General features: G+C 45.5%; 1 protein-coding gene and 1 pseudogene across 3 annotated transcripts in view; one reads left to right on the top strand and one right to left on the bottom strand.

Moving 5' to 3' along the window:
* Positions 1-24116, bottom strand: part of OSBPL3 (oxysterol binding protein like 3) — a 196058-nt gene extending 171942 nt beyond the window's left edge. For all 3 annotated transcript variants that reach the window (XM_036246210.1, XM_036246211.1, XM_036246209.1), the window contains exon 1: positions 23807-24116. The gene's annotated coding sequence lies outside the window, so the exon portion shown is untranslated. The remainder of the gene's footprint in view (positions 1-23806) is intronic.
* On the top strand, positions 8156-11001 carry LOC118620341 (annotated as a pseudogene).
* Positions 24117-25921: the final 1805 nt, after the last annotated feature.

Genomic DNA, 25921 nt, shown 5'->3' with positions numbered 1-25921 from the left:
GTCAAACTTTCAATTAAATTTTTTAAAAATCTGGAACTAGTCATTCTTGGCTCATGTAACAATAAAGATAATAATAATCACCGTTCTCCTTTCCAGAAGGAAGAATTAGAGTTAACTACAAATAATCTGAGCTAGGAATGGCATTAAGGAAAAAGGAAGATTGGAAGTACCTCCTTTATCCAAGCAGATTTATTGAAGGTATCTACATTCAGCCAAAACAAATTGCCTAACATTGACCTGGTTAAACAAGTATAAAGAGAGGATCACCATCACCTAGCCAAGAACAGCTGAAAGTAGCCTTGAAATTAGCAATAAAAACCGCAAGAACGCGTGCTGAGGGCCTAACAAGGGCTGGCAGTCAGGTTAGTACATTAATCAAAGAGTAACTAGAAGGTCTCTCTAGAGCAGTGGTTCTCAACCTTCCTAATGCCGCGGCCCTTGAATACAGTCCCTTATGTTGTGGAGATCCCCAACCATAAAATTATCTTTGTTGTTCCTTTATAACTGTAATTTTGCTACTGTTATGTCATAGGTGACCCCTGTGAAAGGGTTGTTCGACCCCCAAAGGGGTCGCGACCCTCAGGTTGAGAACCGCTGCTCTAGAAGCACTCACAAAATAAGTGAGTAGCTTGAGAAGGGACTAACCAAACAAATGCACCGATAGCACCGGAGCTGAGCCTCTACGCATTCCTGTATTTACCCTGAGTCTTCACAACACTGAAAAGCAAAATATCCATTATTTTGGTCCAGCCAACTCATCCTTCTGCTACCAGAACTTCAATCTTCCTGAGACACCCTCCCTTCCTCGGACTCCTGCCTGACCAGGGACAGCCCTGATGACTGTCCCCAGGAACTGGTTTGGGGTTAGGGGCATGACCAAAGGCAGGGACAATCAGAGGCAACAAGCATTGCAGGATAGAGTTGTTTAGCATGTAAAAACAGGTCTGTAGCCCTGGCCGGTTTGGCTCAGCGTCGGCCTGCGGTCCAGAGAGGCCCAGGCTCGGTTCCCGCTAAGGGCACGTACCTCGGCTGCAGTTTGTCCCCGGCCCTGGCTGGGTCGTGGGGGTGGCGGCCACTCGATGTGTCCCTTTCACGTCGATGTTGCTCTCTCTCTCTCTTCCTCTCTCTCCCTCCTGCTCTATCTGAATAAAAAATAGAAAAATGTCCTCGGGTGAGGATAAACAAACAAACAAAAAAAAAACAGGTCTGTAGCTGTGACACATGGAGAAGCCTGCCTAAGGATGAAGCCAGATGAAAACAGGCTGGGAGATGACAAGAAACAAGGCCCTGGTGACATGATTTGAGCCCTCAGATCCAGCCATGCCTGAAGGTAGCCCTACTATTAGGCTTTTTAGCAACATAAACCAATAAATTTTCTTTCAAATTGTCCTGAAGCTGGATATGTTTCTGTTACTTGCGAACAAAATGTCCTAATACATCACTGCTGCCTTAATCCTGTAAACCCCTTTATAAGAATAATTTTTCAGCCTGAGCACCACCTTCAATTATTAAAAAAACCAAAAAATATCTTTTGAAACGGAACATCTGAGAAGCCAATGTGAAATAAGTTTACTCTTTACTACTCTCTGTATCTACGGACCTTTCGATGACTGAATTATTTCCTCCCACAAAAGAAAATAAGCTTCTTGGTGTAATTGATTAGTCACACCAGATCCTAATACCAGGTTGTTTGGGCCTTTAGAACACCAAAAACCTGTCTGTTCAGCTCTGTCTTTATGGAGGATGCCAGGAGATCATAGGATGAAGCAAAATTTGATGGTTTTGAGGCTTGGATTCACTTCATTCTGCCTCCCCCCGGAAAGGAAGAAAATCCAAATAGAGAGTGTATGGATGCTACAAGTCCCCCTCCTGACCCCACTTCCCAACAAAACAGAGGCCAGTCATGACAAGGCTCAGTTACAAAGCGCTGGCCTCAGCAGTCACATTCTGTGGGGTTTTCACTCGTTCACCATTACAAAGCCTCGTCCCGACAGGAAAACAGACTTGCCCCCCAAGAATCTGGCCCGTGCTCCTTGTCCCTTTCTGCGGAGACCTGTCCTGGGTAGACAGCAGCACATCTAGTAGAGTTCACATCTGATTGCCTAGGCATAGGCGTGGGTGAGGGGAGTATGCGGAACCAGGTTCTGAACAGCAGAATTTGCCAGTGTAAGTTGGTAGACAAGGCGCAGGACTACAAGGCCAGGGGGCCGAGACCTGGACGTGGCCATGGCCCTGGCGTTGCTAACGACTACATGTGACCGTGCATAAACCACTGCACCTTTCAAGGTGCCAATTTCCTTATTTGTAACATGTGACAGATTAATGTGTTTCACTGTGGGACATGACTCAGGTAATGGACGGTGAACTCAATTCAGTGGATTGAGACCAATATTAAAAATATGATTCTAGGCCTGACACAGGAATCATACAAGATGAGTCTCTAAACCGTCTTGTAGTGCCAGAAAGTAAGGATGTACAGGTGCTTCAAATACCGACAATAATGGGTTTATATCAAAGGGACACAGGAGTCAACTGAAAAAGCGCCTACTAGCCAAAGCTGAAAGAATTGGGTCACTGAAATAAATAAAGGACTATTGGATTGTAACCCAAATAAATATTCATGAATCCATACTGATATAAATACTGATTAACTGAATAAATAAATAAATGAGGGAGGATAGACAAAACTGCATGAAGAAGAAAATAATTTATGTAGATACTCTGCCCTCAAGGAGGTGGAACATAACGCCCCACTTCCGTGTGGGCTGCACACAGTGGGCTGGGAAAAGTAACTTCACAGTGCAGAAACCGACAAACACTACGTCAACCAGGTGATCAAGGTCAATATCAGCAGTGATGAAGCATGTTGACAATAGGTACCCTCAATGTGATGTGACAATGCGATATGACAATATGCACTCTCAATGGCACTTTACCTCTGTGGTCTTCCTCCTCAAAACCCATAACCTTAGTCTAATTTTTTTGTTGTTGTTTTGTTACTGATTTTGGAGAGAGAGGAAAGGAGAAACATCAGTTTGTTCCACGTATTTGTGCATTCATTGGTTGATTCTTTTTTTTTTTTTTTTTTTTTCCCACATCTTTATTGTTGGATGTAAAATGTATTACAGATGTTCCACATTTTTACCCCATTGACCCCCTCCTCCCCACTCCCGCCCCCCTCCCACCTTTTCCCATACTATTGTCCGTGTCCATTGGTTATGCATATAAGTTCTTTGGTTTATTTCTTCCCACCCCCCCAACCCCTTTCCCTTTGAGGTTTGTCAGTCTAGCAATGAATTTGTGCTTCTTAATCCCTTCACCTTTTTCATCCATTCCCCCAACCCCTTTCCCAACTGGCAACCAACAAAATATTCTCTGTATCTATGAGAATGTTCCTGTTCTTCCTGTTCATTTTGTTTGTAGATTCATTGGTTGATTCTTGAATGTGCCCTGACTGAGGACTGAAGCCACAACGTTGGCATATCAGAAGGATGCTCCCAACTGAGCATCTAACTGAGCCACCGGGCCAGGGCCCCATAATCCTAGTCTATTCATGAGAAAAACATCAGACAAATTCCAACTGAGAGACATTTTATGGAATACCTGACCAGTACTCCTCAGACTGTCAAGGTCATCAAAAACAAGGAAAGCCCGAGAAACTGTGACAGCCAAGAAGAGCCTGACAGGATACGACGACTGAACAGAATGTTGAACCCTGGATGGGATCCTGGAATAGGAAAGGGACATTAGGTAAAAACGAAGGGAATCTGGGTAAAGTACAGACTTTCATTAATAGTAATATATTAGAATTGGTTCCTTTAATTGTGACACATGCACCTTCCTATTGTAAGGTAGTAGTAAGAGAAGAAATGAAGTGTGGGCCCTGTGGGAACTCTCTGTGCACTATGTTTACAACCTTTCTGTCGATCTACAACTGTTCTAAAATGAGAGGCTGTCTTAGTATGAGAGGTGATTAAAACAAACTTTAAGTAGTATCAGAGCAAAAGACCTCTAAGCTTTTCACTAGCTTTATTTATTTTTTATATTTTTAAAATTACTTATTTATTTATTTTTGTTACAGATGTTTCTCTTTTAACCCTCTTTAAGTTAGTATCTAATGGTTCCTACTATAAACATCAATGAATTAGCTTGAAATATCTTCTGCCTCTTTTCTCCACCCAATTTTATTTTTTTTATTTTTTTTATTTTCTTTTTTTAAATCTTTATTGTTGAATATATTGCAGATGTTCCTCATTTTTCCCCCTCCCGCCTTTTCCCACACTGTTGTCTGTGTCCATTGGTTATGCATATATGCACAGAAGATCTTTGGTTTATTTCTTCCCACCCTCCCAACCCCCCTTCCCTTTGAGATTTGTCAGTCTAGCAACCAATTTGTACTTCTTAATCCCTTCACCTTTTTCACCCATTCCCCCTTCCCCCCTCCTATCTGGCAACCAACAAAATGTTCTCTATATCTATGAGAATGTTTCTGTTCTGCTTGTTCATTTTGTTTGTAAATTCAATTGTGGATAGCTATGTATTCATTGCCATTTTGTTTGTTCATATTTTTTATCTTTTTCTTCAAGAAGACCCTTCAACATTTCATATAATAATGGTTTGGTGGTGATGAACTCCTTTAGCTTTTCCTTGCCTGGGAAACTCTTTACATGGCCATTGATTCTAAATGACAGCTTTGCAGGATAGAGTAATCTTGGTTGTAGGTTCTTGCTTTTCATCACTCTGAATATTTCTTGCCACTCCCTTCTGGCCTGCAAAGTTTCTTTTGAGAAATCAGCTGACAGTCTAATGGGAACTCCCTTGTAGGTTACTAACTGCTTTTCTCTTGCTGCTTTTAAGATTCTCTCTTTGTCTTGAACCTTTTGCATTTTGATGATGATGTGTCTTGGTGTAGGCCTCTTGGGGTTCATCTTGTTTGGGACTCTCTGTGCTTCCTGGACTTGTATGTCTGTTTCCTTCACCAAGTTAGGGAATTTTTCTGGCATTATTGTTTCAAATAGGTTTTTGATTTCTTGTTCTCTCTCTTCTCCTTCGGGCACCCCCAAGATGCGAATGTTGGCACACTTGAAGTTGTCCCAGAGGCTCCTTACACTATCCTCACTTTTTGGATTCTTTTTCTTTTTGCTGTTCTGATTGGGTATTTTTTGCTTCTTTAGATTCCAAATCAATGGTTTGCTTCTTGGCTTTACCTACTCTACTATCGAATCTGTGTAAATTATTCTTTATTTCAGTTAGTGCCTGCTTCATTTCTGACTGCTCCTTTTTTATGCTCTTGAGGCCCTCACTAAGTTCACTGAGGTTCTCACCAAGTTCATTGAGCATCCTTATAAGCAGTGTTTTGAACTCAGCATCTGTTAGGCTGCTTATCTCCATTTCACTTAGTTCTTTTCCTGGGGTTTTGTTCTGTTCTTTCATTTGGGACCTGTTTCTTTGTCTCCTCACTTTGGCTGCTTCCCTGTGTTTGTTTCTATGTATTACTTAACGAGAGGTGTGGGGCTGCTTGCTTGAAAGAATTTAGGAAAACCTGAAGCAGGATCCAAGAAAGGCCAATCCTATGGCAACAGCTTGGGTGGGCCTGAAAGTTGGGTGGGGCGGGGCCTCAGGGAGTCAGCAGGGCGGGGCTACCAGTGTGAGCCAGGTTGCTGGAGTCCCAGATATGGCGGCTGTCTGCCACCCCAGGGAAGGACTCACCAAAGGAACAAAGGCCTCTGACAGCACGTCTGTCCCAGAGAAAGCCCCCTCTCCAGCCCTCGCTCCAGTGCCAAATAGTTCAGTTCTTCCCTGTATGTCTCTGGCGCCCGTGGAGCTGCCTCCCCTCCGAGCTTAGAGGGAGAGAGTCCGATAAGTCCGTGCGCGGGCCCTTTAAGGAGCTGCCTGGGGCTCCAGCCACCTCAGCCTCCCTGAGCTTCAGTTCCCGCTGGTTTTTCCAGCCAGAAGTTATGGGGACTCTCTTCCTGGCACTGGAACCCTGAGCGGGGCACCTGGTGTGGGACGAGGACCCCTCAGTCCTCAGGAAGGACCTTCCCAGCCGCGGGAGCCTCCTGATTTTTATCCGCCACACGTGGGTGTGGGACCAGCCCGTCCCCTCCGCCCCTCCTACCAGCCTGGATGTAGCTGCTGCTTCAATTCCGTAGTTGCAGGACTTCCATTCAGCTCGATTTCTGGCGGTTTTGAATGATGGTTGTTCTGCAGTTTAGTTGTAACTGTGATGTGGTTGTGGGAGGACACAATACTGCATTTACCTACCCGCCCTCTTGACCGGAAGTCCCAGCTTTTGACTAGCTTTGAAGACAGGGTAGACTAAGGCTACAGTAAGCAAATCCAGGTGCAAGTCTCAGCTCTGCCATTTGCCCCTTGGGTAAGTCACTTCCTTACCCAAGGTCCAAACAGCCCCAACAAGGTTAACTCCTCCCCTGCCTACCTCATAAGATTTGGTTTTGTTGTGAGAAGCAAAGTATATTAAAGTGATTTACAAATATGGAAATGCTATACAAAATATGGGGGTTACAATAACCAAATTCTTTAGTTCTTCCCCAAATCAGAGGGGACTCGGGGCTGGTGGAGACTCAGAGTCTTTTGCCTTACTGAACCAGCACTTGGATTTTCAAAGGGGTCCCCAAACCAGCAGAATCTGCATCTGCTAAGAACTTGATAGAAACACAGAATCTTGAGCCTGACCACAGATCCACCAAATCAGAAACTCTGGGGAGAGGCTCAGGAATTTGTGTTTTCCCGAGTCTTAGGTCATTCTGATTCTGCTGAAGTTCAGACCACTGCCCCAGAGAAACCCATCGAGGACTGTGCTAACTGTGAGTCCCATTCAGAGGGGCCACTCCTCCAGCTGGCTCCCTGCCCAGGTAGCAATCACATGGCTCTCATTTCCTTCCCATCTATTAACACGTGGCTGATTCTACACTCCTCTGAGAGAGAAGAGGAGAAACAGTACTCTCCACAGGGATGTGAGGGAGTCCGTGACATGCTAAACCCCTGCATGAGTTAACTAACTAAAGCAAGACCCAAGAACATGGTTATTTTGCCCAACTAATCTGTGAATTTCTTAGCAATGAAGGAAAATCGGGGAATCTCTCAGAACCACACAGCACACATTTTACAAAGACCCAAATTCCAGCATCCTGTCCTTCTGGTCACTGAGCATTTGTCAAGGCAAAGGTGTCCTAATCTGTGGACCAGAAAAGGCAGCTATTTTATATAAACATCCATCTACACCCATGTACAACCCAATGAAAACAAGACACACAGATGCCAGAGAACAAAAGAGGCTTCTAGGTCCTTAATCACGAAACAAATGATGCAGAACTGAAAGGAACAAACAAACTGGAATGCTATTTTGGCCTGGGATCAAAGACTAGAAAAACAGGAATTACAAGTCAGGATTATGAGCTGGTCGGCATGAAGTCCAGGCAGTCCTTTTTCTGAACTATGTGTTATTTCTTTTCCTATTTGACACTTCATTATTGGTATTATTCCTAATGACACACAAACTTAAGACAACAGTAGTCTAAAGAAAGACTGCGTTGAAAGCTAGGGTGGAATTTTATACTGTTTGGGTACATGTGTATTTCCAAGGTAAAAGGATTTTTTCTACAAGCACAATGTCTTTCTAAAGAACAGAGACAGGATTTGTGCGTGTGTGTGTTGGAAGAGGAATATTTCTTCTTAGCACAACTCATAAATAAATCATACACATAAAATATGTCAACAAATAATCATGTCTTTATTCACCTCCACTTTCTTTATTCCCTAATTCACCGTCTTCTGGAGAATAGAGCCTCCAGCCCATAATTTACTTATAACGACAAAAAGATGAACAATACGCCACCGCAACAGGCAAATTCAGCTCGAGTCAAAAACCCAACTACGAGCAGAGCTGGAAGGCATGGATGTGGCTGATGCTCACTGCGCCTGCGTGCCGGTTTCCAGCAGGTGGGCCTCAGCAGTGCATGGGAGGGATCCCCCTGGACCCCAGCCTTTTGCCATGCTCTTTGGGGGGCTCCTGGCCATGTTCCCCATCCTGGGAAGCCCAGAGAGGCAGATATTACTAGAGGATCCAAACACCACATTTCTTCCTCCCTCCGTGTATGCTGTGATATGTGCACTCAGGTTGAAGTTAGGGAAAATGGTGGTATTGCTGGTGTTATCACCGAAAACAAAGAAGACGATCGCGGACTGTGTGAGCGACATAAAGTCAGGCATATCTGGTGCCTTGAAGAGTCTTCAGTCACCTACTGTTTCTCCCAGCTTAATGACACTGACATCATGTCTAGAACTGGCTTTGGGTGATGGATTCAGTACTGATTTAACTATTCAGCACCCTGCTGTCCTTGACCAGGTTGGATGAACGTCCTGAAAGTCTTCCTTAGCTGCCCACACGGACCTGACCTGCACAGCAGCCAGCACGGTTAGCATCACCTCCGGAAGTGTTTCCAAAAGAAACCTGAGTGTGTGCAGATGGAAACTGGAATTATAACATGGAGTGTTCCTGGGCACAAAGCTTTTGTCTGTGAACACTGTAATAATTACACCAAGAAGTGTGAACGACAAAGGCTACCTGATCGAGAAAACATTAGACTGTTCTCGCTTCATGCAAATACCAGCCATCGGTAGAAATCTTCTGTCTGTGTGAGCAGTGATTTTTGAAGTCACGGGACGGTGAATGTTAGAAATGTCTGAGCTAGCTTTTTCACAACAGGTTTTTTGCTTGTTTTTTAAATCCTCACCCTTGGATATTTTTTCCATTTATCTTCAGATAGAGTGGGAGGGAGGGAGAGAGAGAGAAACATCAATTTGAGAGAGATACATCAACTGGTTGCCTCCTGCAGGACCCTGGCCTGGGGGCTGGGGACCAAGCCACAATTGAGGTATGTGCCCTTGACCGGAATCGAACCCAAGACTCTTCCGTCTGCAGACCAATGCTCCAACCACTGAGCCAAATCAGCGAGAGTCACAACAGGGTGGTTGCCAGAATACAGGTGTCACACAAACCACCACTAAATCAAAACCAAAATGGGAAAGAAAAGACTCATATCAACATCATTGCCACTGGACACATAGATTTCAGCAATTTGCCACTACTGACCTTCTGATCTACAGATACGGTGGGATTGGAGGAAAAACATTCAAAATCTGATAAGGAGGCTGCCGAGACAAGGAAGGGCTCCTTCAAGTATGCTTGGATCTTGGACTATCTGAAAGCTGGCTGTGAGCATGGTATCGCCACTAATACCTCTCGGTTGAAATTTGAGACCAGCAACTATTGTGTGATCATCATTGATGCACCAGGACGCAGAGACTTTATCAAAAGCAGGTTACAGGCACATCTCAGGCTGACTGTGCTGTTCTGATCGTTGCTGCAGGTGTTGGTGAATTTGTTGTTTTTTTATCCTCACCCGAGGACATTTTTTCATTTTTTGTTCACATAGAGTGGGGGAGAGAGAGAGAGAGAAACATCGACGTGAAAGGGACACATCGAGTGGCTGCCACCCGTACGACCCAACCAGGGCCGGGGACAAACTACAACAGAGATACGTGCCCTTAGCGGGAACCGAACCTGCGTCTCTCTGGACCGCAGGCTGATGCTCTAACTGCTGAGGACAGGTGTTGGTGAATCTGAATCAGGTGTCTCCAGGAAAGGGCAGACCCGTGAGCTGCCCTCCTGGGTTACACAATGGGTGCGAAACAACTGACGGTTGGTGTTCACAAAGTGGATTCCATGAGCCGTCCTCCAGCCAGAAGAGCAATGAGGAGATTGTTGAAGAAGTCAGCACCTACATTAAGAATGTGGGCTACAACCCTGACACAGTAACATCTGTGCCAGTTTCTGGTTGGAGTGGTGACAACATGCTGGAGCCAAGTGCTAACATGCCTTGGTTCAAGGGATGGAAAGTCGCCTATACAGACGGCGATGCCAGTGGAACCACACCGCTGGGAGCTCTGTATTGCATCCTGCCAGCAACTGACAAGCCCCCGCGTCTGCCCCTCCAGGACGTCTACAAAATGGGGGTATTGGGCCCTGGCCGGTTTGGCTCAGCGGGACTGCGGCCAGAGAGTCCTGGGTTTGGTTCCCGCTTAGGGCACATACCTTGGTTGCAGTTTGTCCCGGCCCTGGTTGCGGTCATGTGGGTGGCGACCACTCAATGTGTCTCTCTCACATCGATGTTTCTCTCTCTCTCTTCCCCCCTCTCTCCTTCCCACCTGTCTGAAGATAAATGCAAAAATGTCCTCAAAGTGAAGATAAAAAAAAAATGGGGGTATTGGTATTATCCCTGTTGTCCGAGTGGAGACTGTTGTTCTCAAACCCAGTGTGGTCACCTTTGCTTCAGTCAACGTTACAACGTTACAACTGAATAATGTCTATTTAAATGCACCCTGAAGCTTTGAGTAAAACTCTTCATGGGGACAATGTGGGCTTCAATGTCAAGAACATGTTTGTCAGGGCAATGTGGCTGGTCAGGGCAAAAATGGCCCACCAATGGAAGCAGGCACCTGGCTTCGCAGCTCAGGTGATCATCCTGAACCATCCAGGCCCAATCAGTGCCGGGTGTGCACCTGTGCTGGACTGTCACCCAGCTCACGTTGCTCGCAAGCTTGCTGAGCTGAAGGAGAAGATTGCTGTTCTGGGAAAAAGCTGGAAGATGGCCCAAAGTTTCTGAAACCTGGTGATGCTGCCATTGTTGAAATGGTTCCTAACAAGCCCTTGCATGTTGAGAGCTTCTCTGACTGTCCTCCTCTGGGCTGTTTTTCTGTCTGTGACATGAGACAGGCAGTTGCTGTGGGGGTCATCAAGCAGTGAGCACGAGGCAGCTGGCTGTCACCAAGTCTGCCCAGAAAGCTCAGGAGGCTAAAGGAATATCATTTCCAATACCTGCCACTCCAGGCTTAGTCAGTGTGGGAGAATGGTCTCAGAACTGTCTCAATTGGCTGTTTAATAGTAAAAGTCTGGTTAATGATTATAATGCACTGTAAAACCTTCAGAAGGGAAAAAAAATGTGTGTGGCAGTTTTTAAGTTATCAGTTTTTAAAATCAGTACTTTGTAATGGAAAGAACTTGACCAAAAATCTGTCACAGAATTTTAAGACTCATTAAAACAAAGTTTAATGAGGGGGAAAAAAAATGGAGAGAGACTGGCACTGGCCATCACAGTTCCTGTTTACAGACACTGAGTATCTGTACCCATAGGCCATCTACTGATCTACCTCAAAGTTTTATGATAATGTTTCCTGTCTCTTACCATCCCTCCTCCCTAACAATGAATACAGAGTAAATGCTTAAGTAATACAACATTTAATTCTGTATCTACCAGTCAAACTGATTAGATCATATTTCCTAGCTCAGAAACATTTTGTGGCTCTCCAACTGCCAGAGAATGGGGCGGCCAGGCACCACCCTCAGCTCCCACAAATCTCCACCCTCGGCTACATCCAGTAGCTCAACTTTGACCTTTGCTCATCATTCCCCTTACCTGAAATGTCTTGACCTTTGAAATCTTACCACTATTGCCCTGGCCGGTTTGGCTCACCGATTAGATCGTCGGCCTGCGGTCCAGAGAGACCCGGGTTCGGTTCCCGCTAAGGGCACGTACCTCGGTTGCAGTTTGTCCCCGGCCTTGGTCGGTCGTGCGGGTGGCAGACACTCGATGTGTCCCTTTCACATCGATGTTTCTCTCTCTCTCTCTCTCTCTCTCTCTCTCTCTCTCTCTCTCCCTCCCACTCTACCAGAACAAAAAATGGAAAAATGTCCTCGGGTGAGGATTAAAAAATAAATAAATAAATAATAAAATCTTACCACTTTTCAAGGTCATGCTCTGTAAACATCCTTCCCAGAAGCTCTTTCCTGGTTTATTCTTTGGGATTGTCCTTGTCCATTCACCAGCAATCATGGACATAATACCCATCCCAGAGAGTGGTTGTGAGAATTAAGTCAGGTGATGTTCTTTCAAAAAGTACTGAGAATGCTTTTTGTAGGCCATCCATAAAAGGAAGCGACTATTAATATCATTATATGGTCTTCCTACCACTGTGATTAGTTACCCTTCCCATAGCTACCTCACGGCTGGCATTCCCCAAGGGACTACTTGCATCCCCCTTGTCTCTGGGACCAGCCCAAAAGGTCATACAGGTTGGGCCTTGCTTGGAAACCTCTTCCACCATCATAATTTCAACTAAACTGTCGACTCCCAGAAGTGATCACCAGCTTTGCCCTCTCTTCTGAGTTACCTGTAGGATATTTCCACTGATATCACCCACACTCTTCAAGCTCAGCAAGTTCAAAACCAAAAGCATTCTTTTGCCCTAAGATCTATTCATCTTTCAATTTTCAATGGCACTTTAAATAACAGTCACATAGCCTAAAACTCTGGAGCCACACTTTTTGTTTGCTTTCTAGTATAGCTGATACAGAATGAATAATATAATTACTGGGGAAAAAATTCAGGAGGGGCGATTTAAATCTCACATCTGTGTCCAGCCGTTGTGGCTCAGTGGTTGAGTATCATCCCATGCACCAGGAGGTTGTCGGTTCAATTCCCAGTTAGGACACATGCCCAAGTTGTGGGCCCAATCCCCAGTAGGGGACATGCAGGAGGCAGCCAATCGATGTTTCTATCTCTCTCTCCCTCTCCCTTCCTCTCTTCCTAAAATCAATAAAGGGAAAAAAATAAAACAATAAATCTCACATCTGTCCCTTTGCTACCATTCTCCCTTCCTTGGGAAATCTGATGTTAGCAACCTGTGTGTATCCTTCAGAGATATTCTATGTTCATGATACTCAGTGGGTACTAGTGAATGTTGATCAACCAGCTCTCTGGAAAAACACAACCAAAAGTTCTGGTTTGTTGCTTGTGCTGATTTCTATGGTGTAAATACTCCCAACATGGCCCATTTCAAACTATGACCTAGAGTCATTGACCAAGCAGTAGGGAAGGGATACACACAATTGGTTCTCACAAGCCTATGCAAGCTGGCTTCAGCCCACCAGTTTATGTATACATATGCATAAATATGTACATGTTTATGGATGCATATACATATAAAATATATATTACATATGGATATATTTTACTCAAATAGAAGCATACTATACATGCATGGTATATATGATATGTATGCCACAAATCTATAGATTCTATACCTTTCTTTTTTAACTTAAAAATAAATATCAGAGCTCTGGCCGGATTTTCTCAGTGGTTAGAGCATCAGCCTGCAGACCAAAAAGTCACAGGTTTGATTCCGGTCAAGGGCACATACCTTGGTTGTGGTTCATCCCTGGCCCTGGTCGGGGTCGTGCGGGAGGCAACCAGGTGATGCATCCCTCTCACATCAATCATCCCTCTCACATCAATCAATGTTTCTCTCTCTTTTCCTCCCTCCCACTCTATATGAAAACAAACAGAAAAATGTCCTCAGGTGAGGATTTTTTAAAAATTTCAGAAATTGTTCTAAGTCAGTAGCTGTAGAGCTGCTTCACTCTTAGTCACCCACTGTTTATTAACCAGCCCTATGAGGGGCAGCTAGGTTATGCGCAATCTTTTCTTTATTCAAACACTGCAATAAATAACTTAGCGCATACAGGGGTGGGCAAAAAAAGGTTGACAGTTGTTCATATGGAAACAGACACACAAGTTATAATTATTACAATAGTTTTACTGACTCAAAAGAATGTCCCAATGGCACAGTTAGCCTACTTTGTCCACCCCTGTATAATATCATTGTGCACACTTACATATCTGTATGATAAAATTCATAGAATTTTTATGGGTGTTTCAAAGGGTATATACATTTGCAATTTTGATCAATACTGCCAATGGCTCTACACAGAGCTTGGACCAATTTACATTTGCATCCACTATGAATATCTGTTTCCTCAAAACTTTGCCAATGGTTTTATCACATTTTGTTATATTTGCCAATCTGAAAGGTGAAAAATAACATCTCACTAAAGTTTTAACGTGCATTTCTCTTCTTATGAGTGAGGTTCAAGTTTTCATACACTTAAGAGTTTTTGTAAACTGCTCATATCTTTGCCTCTAGAGTAATTGTTTCTTATTGATTTGTTGTAGTTTTTTATATATTGGTGAAATGAGATGGTGGTGACATGAATTGCAATTATTTTTCTATATTTATTGATTGCCTTTTGACACAGTTAAAAAAAATGGCCCTGCAAAAATTATATGTAATCAAATGAATCAATCTTTTATTTGACAGCTTCTGGATTTTATATTGTATCTCAAAAGGATTTTTCATCTTCATTATTATTTCAATGGTATTCTATTTTTTATAGCTTTTTCTTTTCTTTTTTTGGTACGTGCCCCTAGTGGGAACCAAACCCAGGACTCTCTGGTCCGCAGGCCAATGCTCCAAACAGGCCAGGGCTTTTTATAGCTTTTTAATGTTAAACTTTTGATTCATATAAAATATGTTTTGGTGGAAACTATGATGTAAGGCTCCAACTTTTTTTGACCTGACTGAACCAACACCATTTATTCCCTGCCATACAATCATCTCTGCCTTCTCCCTCAACCCCGTCCCCAAGCCCCTAGTCCCGAGAGGCTGTCATTCTAACTTCCCACTATTTCTGTGTTGATTAGCACTTTTCTTCTCCCACTGAAACCACCCTAGTTCAGTGCTGGTACTCCCAGCCTCCGACCTTCCCTACCTCCACCAGAGCCCCTTCTCGAAGAGAGCTTCCCTCCTGCACCCCCTTGTTCACTGTCTCCCACTGAAACCACCCTAGTTCAGTGCTGGTACTCCCAGCCTCCGACCTTCCCTACCTCCACTAGAGCCCCTTCTCGAAGAGAGGTCCCCTCCTGCACCCCCTTGTTCACTGTCTACAGCATCAAGTCCAAACCCTTACTATGGGATGCAGGACCCATGGCAGCTGGGCCCCGATCCACCTCTCTATTCTCAGATCCTGTCACTTCTTCCATTTAAAAGAGTCCTTCTCAGCCCTGGCAGGGTGGCTCAGTTGATTGGCACATTGTCCCCATACACCAAGGTTTCAGGTTCAATCCCCTGTCGGGGCACATATAAGAATCAACCAATGAGCCCTGGCCGGTTTGGCTCAGCGGTTAGAGCGTCGGCCTGCGGTCCGGAGAGACCTGGGTTCGGTTCCCGCTAAGGGCACGTACCTTGGTTGCAGTTTGTCCCCAGCCCTGGTTGGGTCGTGTGGGTGGCAACCACTCGATGTGTCGCTTTCACGTCGATGTTTCTCTCTCTCTCTCTCTCCCTCTCACTCTATCTGAACAAAATATCGAAAAATGTCCTCGGGTGAGGATTAAAAAAAAAAAGAAAACTTTAATAATAAAAAAAAAAGAATCAACCAATGAATGTATAAATAAGTGGAACAACAAATTTATTTCTCTCTCTCTCCCTCTCTCTCTCTCCCTCTCTCCCCTTCCACTCTCTCTCTAATATCAATCTTTTTTTTAAAAAGCCCTTCTCAACAAACTAAAAGGTTCATCATTCCTTAAAATGCTACACATGAGTTCATCCTGCATTCGGTGCCCGCACTGTCCTTTCTATTAGCCTTCCACTCCCTTCCTTCTTCTCAACCGTGTCCTTCAAGGCCTGGCGCCAACGCCCACTTCTCTGCAAAAGCGTCTCGGGTCACTCCCTCCGTGCTCCTGCAGCCACAGCGGCAGAGGCACCGCTGGGATTGGATCCACATTCTGACTCTGACTCCCAGTCGCGTGCTTCCCACCACGCGGAGGGGCCCTCTGGGCAACGCCTGGCAGTAGAGGCAGAATGGCCGGCTGCCACCCGGCCCTGCCCCTGTTCCCTTTGTGCCGGCAGGTAAACTACTTAAGCCGCTCTAGGCCTTTGACAGTCAGGGGTTCTTTAGGTAGATGCAACAGAAACCAATCTAGCAAATAAAACCAGAGAAAATACACGGGGAGAACATCGGTTTAAGGAACTGAGGGGAGGGTGAGAAGCCAGCAGAGGCACGGCTTCAGGGGACCAGAAGCCAGACCACAGCAATGTGGTGGGGACAGGAATGGTCAGGTCCGGACACACCCTCTGCGCAGCCTCCCCGTGACCCTTGGCACTGGACCCAGACTCCAGCAACAGGCTCACCAGGCCCCCGTGGCCCAGGAAAGTGGGCCCTCCTTCTGGGGCCCCATATCCCAAGGCAAGGAGTAAGTCCTCACGTGGAAATCTGGAAGGGTCAATGGATGCTGGGCAACCAAGAGCAAATGCTGTCGTTGTTCCCCTGCCGTCTTTAAAGGCAGGACGGTTCCTCAATCCCTGATGCCTCCAACAACCTCCGGAGGACACCTCAGTTCATTCTACATGCACGAAAAAGGTGCGTGAAGCAGCTCTGAACCTGTGAGAAAAACCCACATGGGTCTTCCCTACATTCTCCGAGGCCTTCAAACACCCCTAACTCGGTTCATCTCAGCGGCTAGACCACTGAGCTACACCAGAATTGGAGCCAGCCAGTTATTTTTTTATTGATTTTTAGAGAGAGAGACACACAGCGATTTGTTGTTCCACTAGTTTGTGCATTCATGGGTTGAATCTTGTATGTGCCCTGACCAGAGATTAACCCCACCACCTTGGTGTATCTGGGGGGCGCTCTGACCAACTGAGCTACCCGGCCAGGGCCCCAGCAAGTTATTTTAAGCTACTTTCATGGCTATGCTGGAGAACAGGTTGTTAGACCTCACTCAGTTTGTTACAAAGGTACTAAAAATGCAACTTTGGATTTAATTTCCCCTGGAAGACTAGTTAAATCCTCCTACTCACTTCCACCCGACCCCCTACCATCAGCTGAAAGGGAAAGCACAGGACTTCCGGTGCCGCCCACCTCAGGAGTCCCCAGCCTCCTCTTGCCTCCCCCTCCATCAGACCATCAATGGCCTGAATCATGACCTACGGGAAACCGAAGGTTTCTCTCCAAGGTCCCAATTAGAGTGCAGGCTCATTCTCTTTGAGCCACATATCCCCATTGTGATTAATGGATTCTCTGTGACTGCTTAATGCTTGTACCCCTCTAAACTGGAACCTCCTTGATCTGTTTCACCTCCTTGTGCCCTGTACCCAGCCAGGTGTCTGGCACGAAGTGTGTGCTCAATAAATACTGATTTAATGTGTGAACAAAGGGCTTACTGCATGCTTTCATTCTAGGAAGGCATTTCCTTCAAGTTTAAGAATGTTGCCCTGGCCGGTTTGGCTCAGCAGTTAGAGCGTGGGCCCACAGACCAAAGAGTCATAGGTTCGATTCTGGCCAAGGGCATGTACCTGGGTTGCAGTTCAGTCCCCAGCCCTGGTCAGAGTTGTGCAGGTGGCAGCCAATTGATGTGTCTCTCTCACATCGATGTTTCTCTCCCCCACCCCCACCCCCCATCTGAAGATAAATGGAAAAATATCCTAGGGTGAGGATTAAAAATAAATACAGTAAAAATAAAAATGCCATTACTTTATAAAAAAGTTTAATGTCTGTGTGATTAGAAAAATATTATTTAACTTTTGCTTCTAAACATTTCAGATCACTACCCACCACAAATAATTTGAGGAAGAATGTTTGTTTTATAAGATTCAAACTATAACTTTAAATTTCTTATATTACGTTTGATATCAAGACAGAAAACAAGTATGGGAATCTTTAATAATAGCACCACATTTTAGTATATAGGTTATATTGACAAAAGTGTTTGACCCATAGAATATTTCAAAAACAAACAGGTTTCAATATTTTATCTATAGAGAGTAATCGAATAATAAACTTGATTTATACTGACAGTCACAGATCCTCTGATGACCTCTTGTTGGGCTGCTTGTTACAGTTTAATTATTTTCTACTTTACATTCAAGAGATTTTTCAATTCAGGTCCACTCTCTCACGATCTCAATAATCACAGATGAGAAAGAATATCCTCTAGGGTCATCGTCTAGCCCACACATCTCAGAGAACTGGATTATTACCTTGCCTGTTCTTTTGTGAGTAAACAAGAACAATCTAGACAACAACATGATGCTCATCTAAAGAAATATTTTATGAAAGCAATTTGTTTCTCAGCTTAAAATCCACACATTGTGTTGTCATTATTATTTAAGAAACTTATTCCACTCATACCGCAGGGGTCATGGGGAGTCTAGAAACAATCATTGTCTGGCTCCCAAACAGATTGAATCAGTGATTATAAAGCCAGTCCAAGGAAAATTCAATTTTAGGGTATAAACAGTGTGATTCAGAACAATGAAATTACCATTGCATTTTCTATATTTTTCCAAGATGAAGAAAACATTTCACCAACTACAAAAGATGAATAACTAAAAGAGGAATTCATCTACTTCCTCATGCGATTGCATTTATTACAGAAGAATTCTTAAATTTTCACATAGATGATGTGAGCCCAGGAAAGACACTGGAAGACTACAGCCCGCCTGCTATAGCTTCTACAAAGAATCATCTTTGAAGTATCGATATTTCCTAGTCTTTACATATTAGAGGAATCCTTTCTGGAAAACTCCAGATTTTTTGAAAATTCAGATGTCTTTGATATTTTTAACTTCCTACTAAAAATTCCAAGCATATACAAAAGTATACGGCAGCAATGTCCAGCAAAAAAGTAATAGGGCCGTATGTGTAATTTTAATTTTCTTTAAGTAGCCAATTAAAAAGAGTAAAAGGAAACAGATAAATTTTTTTTATTTATATATTATATATCCAAAATATCATTTCAACATATAAACTATAAAAAATTATTGAGATAATTTTACATTCTTTTTTGTACAAATGCTTTGAAACTCAGTGTGTATTTTACACTTACAGTACATCTCAATAAAAATCAGCCACATCTTGCCCTGGCCGGTTTGGCTCGGCGATTAGAGCGTCGGCCTGCGGTCCAGAGAGACCTGGGTTTGGTTCCCGCTAAGGGCACGTACCTCGGTTGCAGTTTGTCCCCGGCCCCGGTTGGTCGTGCGGGTGGCAGCCGCTCAATGTGTCCCTTTCACGTCAATGTTTCTCTCTCTCTCTTCCTCTCTCTCCCTACAACTCTATCTGAACAAAAAATGGAGAAGTGTCCTCGAGTAAGGATAGAAAAAAAAAAAAGGGTCAGCAGGCCCTGACTGGTTTGGCTCAGCGGTTAAAGACGCAGGTTCCATTCTGGTCAAGGGCACGTACCTGGGTTGCAGTTCAATCCTCAGCCCTGGTTGGGTTCGTGCGGGAGACAGCCAAGCAATGTGTCTCTCTCACATGGATGCTTCTCTCTCCCTCCCTCCCTCCCACTCTATCTGAATCAATGCAAAAGTATCCTCAGGTGAAAATTTTTTTAAAAAAAGGGTAGGCAGGCATGGGGTACCTCGAATATTCCCCAACTTCAACATGGAGGCAGCAGAGGAAGGCTGCTTCTTACAAGTGACATCCATGCTGAAACATGATGAATGAGTAGGAATTAGCCAGGTGAATATGGGGGAGGAGGAAATGGTTATAAGGAGGACAGAAGATGATGCACAACCTGGGAGGGCAGAGCACCGTAGACTGCCTGGGGACACAGGCAGGGTGCTGAAGTGAGTTCAGTGTGACTGGAACACAGATTAATGAACTAAGAGAGGAGCTCATTCATACAGGATCTGCTGAATCAGGTTAAAAATGTAAAATACTCATTGATTAATAAAATGTTGACAAAAATATAGTTTCAATTCCATAACAGTTTTAATACATTTTAATAACATTATATCATATATATGAAAAAAGAGTGCATGTAAGATACAAGATCTTTACTCTACAATGTTTGTTTTGTGTAGGGGTTTGAGATCTTCATGCAATGTCTCCAAGGTGAAAACAACCACAATAGTGCTTTGCATGTACTGAAATTACTAGGATTTTTACTGCTTCACTATCAATTGGTGAAGGCACTACAGAATTGTGGATCAAAAAGCAGGAAACAAAATGCCACATTCCAGTTATTTTTCACGGGATATTCTGACAGAATATAACCAAATATAATTGTTTCATAGTCTCTTTTTTAACTGAGCACCTACTATGGATAGGATACCAGGCCTGGAGTTCCGATGGATAGAAACTGAAGAAATGCATACTGGCCCTGCCTTCAGGGCACTTACAATCTAGAAAGAAAGGCAGTGCGTCTGAATAAACCACTAAACTGGGAGGCACTCCAGTGGGGGGTGGGGGTGGGGTGGGGATATGAAAGAAAAATGCTGAAGGAAAGAAGGAATCCAAATCCAGTGTACTCAGGAGTCAGAAACTGAACTGGAGACTCTCGTGTTTTTTTTGTTTGGTTTGGGTTTTTTTCTTTTTTTTTTTTTAAATTGCTGTGAGAGATTGAGTTCAGATAAGATTATTCTAGAGGAAGTAGTTTATGAGTTCAGCCTTGAAAGAAGTGGGTTTTCACAGGGGGACACAATGAATGAGCTTTCCAGGCAACAGGGGTGTATGACAAAGGTAAAGTGCTCTGTTGCGCCATCAAGTTCAGGCTGCCAGTGCACAAGGTTGGAGAATGATGGGGAGAAGGCCACGCAGAGTCCAGACTGCCAGCTCCTGCCTTCAGGCTAACCAGTCTACACTTAAACGAAGAGAGAGAGAAAGCACGCGGAGTTTGAGTTTCAACTCCACCTTGTATTTGTTGTGAAGTTGTTGCAAACTTAACTTCTCCTAGCCTCGTCTGACTAGCCTCATCTGGAGATTGGGGTATAATAACAGCGCCAGCTTGGGTGTTGCTCTGAGGATTAAATGAAATAATTTATGTACCGCACTTAAGACAGTCCCTGGCATAAAAAGTTCAGCAGCTACTGCTACTGTTATTAACTATATAAGCCACTGAAGAATTTTTACCATATAATTTCAGCACTTAAAGAATTTACTGGACTGTGATGCAAAGAGACCGAGGGAGGAAACCTACCTGTCAGGAATGTTAGGACAGAGTGCAGAAGTCCTTAAGACCCTGAGCTAAGACAGTGCAGGGGCAATGGGAAGGGATGGCTGTGAAAGACACTGAGGAGGAGAGAAGATCTGGGGTGAGCATAAACATGGTCTGAACAGTAGTGATTTAGAAATCAAGAAGGAAGTTTCCAGAAGAGAGCACTAAAATGCTGATGAATAAGATGTACACAAAATAGGAATTCACAGGGAACTATTAACAACTCTCAGTTATGCATGGAAAGCATTTGTAACTTAAGAGCTTCCATCTTCCTTAGTGTCCCACACTCAACATTGCTCTGTGGGCTTTCTACCCGGGAGCATTCTCCAGCCCTCCCTAAAGTACTCCTGAAAGGGAATTAACAATTAAGAAAATATAGTACTGCTGAGAGGCACATTATAAATGAAACTGGATTATCCAGACCCTCACGCAGAGAAAAACATTATACTACCCCCTAAAACTAGAATAGAAGTAGAAGAAAAAACCAAACTCTAATTCCTTCCTATCCCCTATTTTGCTATTAGCACTTTAGAAGGTAACCAAGAATCGTATCTAATTCCTGCCGTCAGTTTCACTAGGCCAGTACAAAGAGTTGAAATGTAGTTATCTTACTAGACAATTGCTGCAGGAGCTTTTGGAATTCGCAGCGGTTTCCAACTCTCCATTCCACAGATGGGAACGCAGGAACCAGCTGGCTTTCCAGCACTTCCCTTAAGAGGCAAAAAGCATTACTGTGTTCAGAGTTCATTTACCACAGCAGGTAAAACCCGTAGGATTTCTCTTTAGATTTAGGTGGAAGTAAATTCAAATTTAGGTAAAAGGAGAATTTCCTTTCCTCCTAGATTAAAGTCCTTCAACTACCGGGTCCACAAACCACAAACTCAACCACAAAAATCAATGGCAGTAAGAGTCTCAATAATTCAGAAAGTAGTGCAACTAGAAACTTGATATTGGCAGCAGAAAGTTTGTAGCCCAACCTCAGGTCGTTTTAATATATTGTATCATCGGACTCTACCATAATGAAGTGACCTCTAATTAAGTAGCAGGAGCAGGACACATTTCTACGTAGTAGAAGAAGCTAAAGATTCAGAGTCAGAAGGACTATTACCAAAATCTAGCTCAGCAATTTACTATTGACCCTGCATGTTCCTGAAGCTTGACTGCAGTTTATTCATCTGTCAAATGGAGATGACCTCACAATACTGGTGAAGATTAAATGAGATAATACCGGCTTATGGTAGCATAGGAGTATCTGGCCTATAAAATAACTATTAACTATTATTGAAACTATATCTGAATGAGAAAACAACAAATCTTTTTTTGGCTAAGCAATAGCTTTTGTCACAAATAAAGTTAAATGTCTATTGGCTGTAATGGTGGAAAACACATTTCAGTTTCTTGGAAGAGGCCCTGAACAATAGAGAGAAAATGAGTTGGAATTCTAATTCTGCCAGGATAATCTTGGGAAAATTGGTTAACCTGCTGGAGCCTCAATTTCCCACCTGGTTAGAAATACCTAGCTAGCTAATAAGACTACTGTAATGTTTAATTATGTAATCTATACAAAGTTCCCAGTAATCTCCTGTTTTTAGTAGGTGCTCAGTCAACAGTAGTTATTGGTATTTAATTTTACTGATATTTAAAAAGGATAAATATGCAAATCAAAATCAGCTATGAAATCACCATTCCTCATATTTTAAAGAAAAGTTTTCATCACTCATTCAGTAACTGTATCTTGCATACCAACTGTGTGTGTCAGGCATTGTTAATACATTGAAGATAGAGTGGATGAACTAGACAGATAAGATCATTGCTTTCCCGGAGCTTCCATTCTTGTGGGGGAAGACTGGTCATAAACAGCTCAGGGAGATATTTTCAGAGAGAGCGATGAGCCCCAGGAGGAACATGGCACAGGGTGGTGGAGGGGCTTTAGCTTAGCTGCATTTCAGCCCAGGCCTGCCTAACTGGTCTCTTTTGGCCAGAAGGGGGACCTCACCTTGTATGATGCTTGAGAGTAGAGTGTGGATAACCAGAAGTCAGACCTACACTTTTGCTTGCCTGTGGAAGGATCTCTTTTGCATCTGCAGCTTAAAATATTTCTAAATGCCCTCATCCTGGTACTCAAACCCTGAGGGTCGTTGCAACATCTGGGGAACCTCATGTACCTCAACCCCAGACATAACGAAAGAGACACACCTTCATAGTCCCCTAGGCTCAGAGTTCGGACTCAGGAGACCGGTAGTTTGTGAGGTGGAGAAGGGAGCGTACAAGTGTGCAGAAGGCGGCTGGCAAGTTTCATTACCGAAGGAGGGTGGCGCGCCCCGGTTTAAGAAATATCTGTATGATCAACGACAATGCCCAGGACACTGGAAAGCCCACAGGGACGAGTACCCTCAGTCCCCATCCAAGGCACCGTGAAGCGGAGCAGGCTGGGCAAGCGAGGCCGGGAGTCGGGCGCCTGCAAGGCCAGGGTCGCCCGGGTTCCCCCTGCCGCGCCCCTTCGTGCGGATGTGGTAAAGCTTCGTGCTCAGCCCAATTAACCAGGTTTCCTGTGCCTCCCGCCCCAGCCGCAGCCCAGGACAGCCCTTCTGTATCGCACCCTCCACTGCCTCGACCCCCGAGTTCGGCGCCTTCTCGGCGTCAATCCCAGCCAAACCGCCCCTCTAAGGACCGGGCTCCAGGGTGGGCAGCACTCGAACCCTACATGCAGAGAGACTGCGGACAGCACTGAGACGATCTCCCCAGCTCGGGCTGCCCCGCGGGCGGGTTCACCCAGCGACAGGAGTCTGACTCGGGTCCGCAGAGACTCCGAAATCGTAGCCCTGTCCAGCCCGTGCCGCCGCGGGCCCCACCACACCCCAGCACCATTCCGGCAGGCGCCCTCCTCTTACCGGTGCGGTGCGCTCTGCCGCCGGGGACGCCGCCTAGTTCTCCAGCGCGGGGCTCCGAGGCTCGTCCACAGACCCGGGCGGAGACACACGCGGCTCCTCCGGGCCCCCGCAATGCGCAGCTGACAGGTCCCACACCAGCTGCAGGAGAATGAGGCGGGGATGGCCACTGCGGGCGGGCGAACAGAGAGGCCGGAGCCCCAGCTGCGCACCGACTGCCTTGCGCTGGGCTCCCTTTGCCCAGCGGGCTGGCAGGCGCTGTGATCTCACCGCCAGTTCCCAGGACTTTGCCCAGAACTTCTCGGCACTCGTCGCCTGGCGATTAGCGGGAGGAGGTAAGCGGGAAGGAGGAGCCTGAGGCCGTCCCGGGGGCGGGTCCACGTGCGAGGGGCGGGGAAGATGGGAGGAGCGGCAGAGTGACCCACACTCCCACCAATCAGGAGTCTGCTCCGAGGAAGGAGGTGGGGCGATGCCCTTGGAAGAAGCGGGCGGATTCCATGACGCAGTCAAGGGAGTTGGTACCCCCGGGTCCCCCGACAGGTGGGAAGGGCAGGGGAAGGTGAGAGCTTCGGTGGAGCCTGAGAAGGGGCTTCCGGCAGCCCAGCGAGCTACCTTTGCACCGTAGGTACTCAGTAGTAGGTACTCAATAAATATTTGTCGAGTAGAGAGTAGCGTTTCCCCGCTAGGGAAGGAGGGAGAAGTGAGGGCGGCCCTGGAGGGGCAGGTTTAAGGAAGCTTCCAGGGGACACGCATGGTGGAACCGGCAAGGAGGACTCGACCTCTTGAGGAAGTCAAAGCTAGGCAGAGGGATCGAGAACGGAGAAATAGGTGGTGAAGAGAGGACTGCAGGCATGGGATGGGGAAGGACAGATTCGGCGTGGGACCCTGGCCCTAGACGGTGACCCTGATATCTGGACGCTGTGATGCTGTATTTGCGCCAGGGGTCCCAGGAGAAAACCTGAGGGGAGTGTGGTTGTTTTGTTCTGTGCAATTCATATGCAAGGGGAAGGGGGGAGTGGTGTGGAGAGAAAGCTTCCTAGTTAAAATTAAAATGCAGGAGCTCCTTGAAAACAACAAAGTCCACCTAAGTCGACTGCCCACTCTGTTCCTCGGCCTCCTTCTGTCCTAGCATGAATACAAGCAACTGATCGCCTGGGGTCAGCTTGAAGGCTTCGAATGAGTCGGGTGCCGAAAGCAGCCCTAGGGGAAGGGGATTAACATTTACCGAGCGCCTTCTGTGTGCATCCGAACCAGTTGTGGGCGTTTAACTATGATGATGGTACTCCTGGTTCCTGCTCTCGTGGAGTTTACATTGTAGTGGGGAGACAGACCATAAACAAAGAACATATACAAATATGAACAAATGAGAAATGCTGATGAACTATGAGCACTGAGGTCATTGCTAAGCAAAGCTTTCAAAAGCAATGGTGTATGTGATAGGGAGCTGGGCAGCTCCCTAAGGGCCTCTCCTTGGAAGTAGCTTTTAAGCAGATTCCTGAACCCCGAAAGGAACTGGTCTTGGGAAGAATGTTCCAGGCCGAGGGAACGGCAAATGCGAGGTATTTAACCTCTCAGAATACCCATCTGACCTGCCTCGCGGAGCTGTACAATGAGTGTGGCTCGCTCGCCAGGCTCCGTGCCTGGCAGAGTGGAGGCTCCAGAATGTCACATTCAGGGGCCACCGGCCACCTGCAGCACCTGACGCATTTCCGATTTCCCAACTGGCCCCAAATTAAGGTGTCTGAGGCTCTTGCCAGAGCCATGCTATACACATTTCATTCATCGCGCTAGGTTCTCCGCTTCTGGAACCATCCCTGTTGCGGGCTGTCTGGGGCTGTTTTGGATCTGGTAAGCAGCAAGCGAGGGAGGGAGGATACCGACCAGCTGCAGAGCCAACCCACTGTCAGGCTGCCGGGAGTCCGCACTCGAAGAACCCTGCTGGAGAAGATTTAAAATCAAATGACTTGTAGGTTCTTAAAACGTCCCTCTCCCACCCACCTCCCCCCACACCCCGCACCCGACCAACCAGCGCGTGGATGGAGGTGTCTGGCAGGCACCCCAACCATTCATTCTGAATTCCAGGGGGCACCTTGCCACCTCAGCCTGGATTGCCTGAGC

Source organism: Molossus molossus, unplaced genomic scaffold, assembly GCF_014108415.1.
Source record: "Molossus molossus isolate mMolMol1 unplaced genomic scaffold, mMolMol1.p scaffold_m16_p_7, whole genome shotgun sequence".
NCBI classification, from domain to species: domain Eukaryota; kingdom Metazoa; phylum Chordata; class Mammalia; order Chiroptera; family Molossidae; genus Molossus; species Molossus molossus.
Note: the sequence above shows the minus strand (reverse complement) of the source record. Positions and strands in the feature narration are given on the sequence as shown.